Consider the following 6,457-nt stretch of genomic DNA (forward strand, 5'->3'; position numbering starts at 1 on the left):
TTGGATTTTCAATTTATGTAACTAGACAAGTGGCAGAATATGGAAGAAATGCAGATAGAAGGAAAATTCAGTCTTGCTTCATTAGTAGTAGGTAGTTTTCAGTGATTCCAAGAGGTAAGACAAAATACATCCAATTAGTAGCCTCTAGCTATTTAAATAAAATGAAAAAAATCAGTCTCACCACATTTCAAGTACTCAATAGCCACATGTAGCTAGTGACTACTCTTTTGGTCTATACAGATATAAAACAATCCCATGATAGTGGAACATTCTATGGAGCTGGACTGATCTAGATTAAACTTCAGTTTGTGATTTGTCTATAGAGAGATGTACATAAAAATATTAGATGAAGAGTCGCAGACTAGGCTGAGACTTGCAGAATGTCATCATTCAATAGAAGTAAAATAGTTATGAAGGCCAAGAAAAGTTTACATCATAAATCCAAGAAGAGAAAACTTCAAAATATAGAGAGCTCTGGACAGGTTTGAGTGCTTCTGAGAAGCTAAGTAAGATGAGGCAGTCAAAATATCCACTGGGTTTAGTGATACTTCCCATTTCCAGAAGCATGTTATGGTATAAGCTAGAAAGGAGTGGCTTAAAGAACTAATGGGAGATTGGAGAATGAACATAACATTATGGATTCCTGGTTTTGAAAGGAAGGAGAGAGATTGCAGTAGCTTCAAGACCATGAAAGGTCAAGTGGAAGATCTATCTATCTATCTATCATCTATTTTATTTTTAAAAATTTTAGAAAGAGCAAAATGAATTTAACTTGAAGAAGAGTTATCCTGTTGAAAGGGATGGGAGATAAATATACAAGAGGGAGAACAAATAATCTACAGTGTAAAGTCCGTACGAAAGGGAAGAGATTTAAGACAGAGCAAAAAAATGGAAAGATTATCCTGAGATAGATTCATACAATTTACCAGAATTCCTGTGATTTTAACACCATTTGAGTCATCTTCAAATACATTTTTTTAATGAAGCATTCCGAACATCTGGTTTATAAACACACACAGAATATATTTTATTTACAGGTATTTCTGTTTCCATGCTTGCCTGTTGTTTACATTTGTTCTTCCATAACAACTTCAGCGAAATGAGGCAATGAAGTTCAGTTAATCCCTGCAAGACTCCTCTGTATTTCTCCCACACGGCAGTTACTTACCAAATGTTCACTCTTTTCCCTCTCTGAGGGAATGGAACATTGTTAATGAGTTAGATTTTATAACTACATGGTCAGATTTATGTTTTAGGCAATTTCTTCCTCAGTTAAGTGGAGAAAGTTTCTAAGCCAAAGAAAGACTGGAGTTAGGGAGGATAGTAGAAGCGACTGCAATAAACCAGAAGAGAAATGGTAACAGCCAGTGTCATCTGGGATGAGAAGTGTCAAGACCATGAACAATAACAAAACCAGACTGGGATACAGAAATACTCAGAACAGAAAGAATTTCAGTAGCTTCCTAACTGTCTTGTCTTTTTAATATCTTGGTCTAAGATTTAATATTAGTAACAGGATTACAGTATGTATTAATTCTGTCTAGTGTTTGTATACATAGATGTATTATAGATACATAGTATATATCTACATATTGAATAAATATGGATTATTTATCTGCCTATTTGTATCTATATGCATATGTATATATTAAAGTTAAAATGGAATCAAAATTTACCAAATTCTCATTTTTGGAGGGTTCAGTCTTCTTAATTTATTTGCCTTTATAGTGTTTCATTTTTTTCAGATATATTCAAAGATTGATACATGAACCAGGTAGACAGATTTCAACTAATAAGTACAAAGCATTTTAGAAACTTAGAGTGGTTAGCCCAGCTAAGTAGTGGTTTTTATAGATGAAGCATTATGTTTGGGTTTGTTATATTTTAGAACACATTAAGATACAAATTTTAGACAATAGTAGAAAATCAAGAATATTTTTAAATGATGAGAATTTAATCATCTAAAATGTATACAGTGGTCTCAGCATATTGTGTTTTCCTAAAGTAGAAATCTATGTCTTCCCTGGATTTCCATGCTTCTCTAAGGCTTGGTAGGACTTAAGTTATTTCTTTTATACTATATGCTCCAATAATTATAAAGCTTAGTCGTGATTCTTTGTCCAGCTTTGGATTGACACATACGAGTGTATCCAAATGAATGCATTTTATTAGTAACCAAAATTAGCTCAAAATACCACAAATGGAACCAATCACTTTCACAACAAAATATGTTCTTTCTATCCATTTCCTATCTTGGCTGGTGTGCTCAGAATGTAACCGGTCACCAAGTCCAGAAACTTGAGTAAAATCCTAAATTCCACATTCATCTTTACTCCACTATTTTAGTCAGAGGTTCTGATTCACTTATAATTTCTGTTTTATGATAATCTTGGTCTACTCCACTTCACTTGGCAATATTCCCTTTAATAACAAAGAAAGAGAAATTGTAAGCTTAGTTCAAAGTTTATGTAAAATGTATTTCCACTATTTTAGCTATCTCTGTTTTCAGTCACACATGTTCTAAAAGCACCCACAGCCTCCAGCATGCTTTGAATATCCTGTGTCCAGAAATGGAGTCTATCCTGTGCACTCTCATCTCCTCCATTGCATTAATAGACTAGTTGTAATGCTTTGGGAATTTTTTGGGGAAATAACTCCCAGGGTGGTTCTGAACTGAAAATGTCTCCCAATTGCATGAACTCTGTCAGATAATCCTCCTAGGTACAACTTCTGACACTTTGTTCAATAATCACTTCATGCCCACTGCATTTAGTCTTCATTCTTTTTTTTTCTTCAAGTTTTAGCCCAGAAATTCCAAAAAATATATTTGTACTGGTCAAGAATAGAGTTACAAGTGGGGAAAAAACCCTCAACTGCAGTATGAGGATCGTTGATTAGCATACTTCAAACGTAGGAAACTGTAGGAAACTGACCCAATGTCACTACTGGAACCAAGGTTTCTCTACTCTGTTTCTATTTCCCTTTTGTCTTTACTTCCCTGTCATATCACTTAATGTTCCAAGCATGATAAAGATACTCTGAATGGTTGTGGAAACACTTTCCTAGAACCCTAGGTTTATAGTCTAAGAGCATTAGAGAAAGATTGTTTTCTATCATCCGTGCTTAGAAATATGCTGCGGAAGATCTTTGATCACCTGACTTAGTTCTGTACCCACAGTCATAGGCTAATTAACACGGCTATGTGTGTACGTTTTGTAACCAGGAGAATGAATAGAAAGGCAGACACAATTTTCAGCAACTGTACTAGTTATAATAAATATATTTTATTTCAAAAATATGTTCAGCATATTTTATAATTTTTGATTTTGAATATTACCTTTTGTCAACACATATTTATAAAATGTGTTGTATGTGATTCTTCCATTTATTTACTGCAAGAGAAAGGATAAATAATCCCTTTCTTCTGCTTCTTGGTATATTTAGTCCTACTGCGTAAGGAAACAGCAGAAAAAAGACATTACCGTATTTATCCTTGTTCTTCCTGTAGTGACTAGTGATAAAGCTCAGCATGAATGAATGTATAGTGACTGATGCTAAGGTCATCACTGCATAGTATTTAAAGATGTGTGCTGAAAAGTCTAGCAGGCCTGATTTTATTTTTTATTTTTTTCCTGATACCAGTTTGTATTGCAAACTTTCCCCAACAATGCATCAAACATCAATCCAGTCCCGATGTCAGTCATGGGTACAAATATAGCTGGAGGGTTTTTTTCCTCTTAAAGGGCAGGAGTCCTTTGAAATAGTTAGCGTCACTGTGGCTGACACATAAATAATCTGACACATTAATAACAGTACTTCTAGCTTCACATACTAACCTGGACTTCTGATCAAGATTAGCCCAATAAAGGAAGTCATCCAATAAGCCTAACAATTCTATTTTGAACCATATCTAGTTTGGTACCCTTCGTCCTCCTCCTTTAGCATTTGAAGACAGCAGGCTGAGTTGGCAGATACTGTTTATGGATGCTTGAGGTTGTTTTTCTCAGTTCAATCTGTTTCATTGAATTCTTGATGATAGAAATAAGATTTGCAGGGAGAGCAAGGGTACTGAGAAGGTCTGCACTGGATGTTCCCCGTGAGGCCAACAGAGAAGCTGCTGTCTGAATAGTTTCCAACTGAGTCACAGTTGTCTCTTGATGAGACAAGTTCATCTTCTGTTCTGGTTTCCTTGGTCCTTTCTTCTTTGTAACGTGACAATGTCCCCTAGACTCCCCCCTAGACTCCTGTGATAGGATTAGCTATGTTTGCTGCTGTGCTCCCTGAAGGCCTGGGTGGATCGTTGACCACACATGTTGAGGAAACAACTCTGGTGACCATGGGCTTCGGTGGTGGAGAAATAGTTGGTTGTGGGGCAGTCTGAGGGATGCTTTTGCTGGACGCATCCCTAAGCTGTCACTGGGATTTGCTTGTTGCAAGAAAACTTTGGGAACCTGTACACTGGTCACAGATGCTGCCGTCACAGCTGGGGCAGGACTACTTCTACCCTGAGCGCTGCCAGTCACTGGGCCAGTCTTCATAGAGCCAGGAAGTGAAGACACAGATGTGCTGTCTTCACTGTCTACAGACAGGTTGAGGCTGCCATCATCCAAAGCTGTTAATCTGACACCTTCCGTCGAGTGTGTTTTCTTTTTCTGAAGCACGTGATTAGGTAGTAGTTGATGAAGTTCCTTTCTTCTCAAATGCATTGCAGCAATTTTCATATCCATCTCAAACATCTTGCTGTTTATCACTTGCCTATAAACTGTATCTGTGAAAGACTGGACATCATAGGTGAGATCAATACTGAGAACTTCAGAGTTTTCTGGGTTTTTTAACACTAACCCAATCACCCACACTGTATGAAATTCTTCCTTGTCAGGATTTTCCTTGGGTGCTGGAATGACATGTGCCAGTGTAATAAATTCATTCTTCTCCAAGCTTCCAACCAGGACTCAGATTTTTGATTCCACCAAGCCTGCCCATTTTAGATGTTGTTTTTCTGTCAGTGCACTTGCTAGAAGTACAATATAATGCTTGTACTTTTGAAAGAAGCTGGGAGCTTCAAAAAGTTTGGACCACTCTGCCTTACTCAGCAAAATCTCATGTGTGATAGCAAGCCCTTGCTTACACTCCTCAATCACGGCCATCCTTGTTGAAACAGACACGTGGTAAGTGGAGTTCTTCTGTGGGTATGCTGGTGTAATTATAGGCATGAGATGGTACCTATCGCTGGGATTTACTCTCGGGTCCCAGATAGGCAAATTAAGATTTCGTTTTTCAGGCTCTTTCAGTAGCACTGGATTTGGCCATTCCCATTCAGAAAACACCAAGAAAACTTTACATACAAGAGTTGATGCTATTGCATTTGGATAAAGCTGGCAAGTTCTTGCTCCTAGCATCGTCCAGGAAACACCTCCTAGGAAACCTAATATATTGTAATAGATATTGTGGCATTTGGCCCACAACTTGATGGCTCTCAGAGTTAATCTGAAGTTGTCAACGTTTGGTACCAGATGTAAAATCTCAGCAGTTCCCCAGCAACCATTAAGACTTATTATGCATCTAATATCTAAATTTTTAAGCAGACTGTCATCTCTTAGGTCCAAATCTTCCAGAATAGTCTGCAGTGCTAATCTTGCAAACAAAATATCAATCTCTATCCCACTAAAGCACAGTTTGATAACTGGTACAAATGCCTCCTCAACAGCCCTTAAAGCCTTTACTTCTTCATGTAGTTTCAATTTATCATAGAAGTAAGTGAAAAAGTCGCTTCGATCAACACGTCTTGGTGCCACGCACGACGTGGCAATATCTACACCCTTCGTATGCACCCCTAATCTATAAGAACCAAATGTAAAGATTTTCCCTCCAACATTTTCAATTACAGCTTTTGGAAGACTCTTGCTTTCACTGATTTCTCGTATCCATTCCTTTACCAGATTATTTAATTTCTCCAAAATTAAAATCCTGAGCTACAGTTACTCTTTCTCTTCAAAAACCCCAAAGGGTTTCAATTAATTTCTGGATGAGTACGCAGTCAGTTTCCCCGGGGAATGCTAAACTGATGGGGGAGGGGATGCCATAGTGCTTGGGCGATGGCGGGGTCTGTTGTGATCCCGGGGTGGTCACCGGAAACAGCATCACCTCTAGCGCTGGCTCCGCCACGCCGCGTCCCCGCCACCGCGACCTCCGCAGCCACAGCCCGGGTCATGATCTTCTGAGGCGGGAGGGGCGGGGCTCCTACCAGCCCAGGTCCGACCCGCTTCCGCAGCTTCAAGCACCTCTGCGCCATCCCCTCGGCCCCAACACGGTGCCGGGGCCCTCGCCGCTGCGTTCTAGCAGGCCTGATTTTAAATGCTAGCTACGCCGCAAACTACCTGGGTATAATTAGGAAATACTAATGAAAGTATGCAGAGGTTCTCTTATGCCACGATGTGTACTACACGCTTGGGATATG

The 6,457-nt window shown here is 38.7% G+C and overlaps 1 pseudogene; it reads right to left on the bottom strand.

Moving 5' to 3' along the window:
- Positions 1-4,236: 4,236 nt before the first annotated feature.
- LOC136131964 (poly(A) polymerase beta-like) lies at positions 4,237-6,141 on the bottom strand (annotated as a pseudogene).
- Positions 6,142-6,457: the final 316 nt, after the last annotated feature.

The sequence above is a fragment of the Phocoena phocoena genome, chromosome 12 (genome assembly GCF_963924675.1).
Source record: "Phocoena phocoena chromosome 12, mPhoPho1.1, whole genome shotgun sequence".
NCBI classification, from domain to species: Eukaryota; Metazoa; Chordata; class Mammalia; order Artiodactyla; family Phocoenidae; genus Phocoena; species Phocoena phocoena.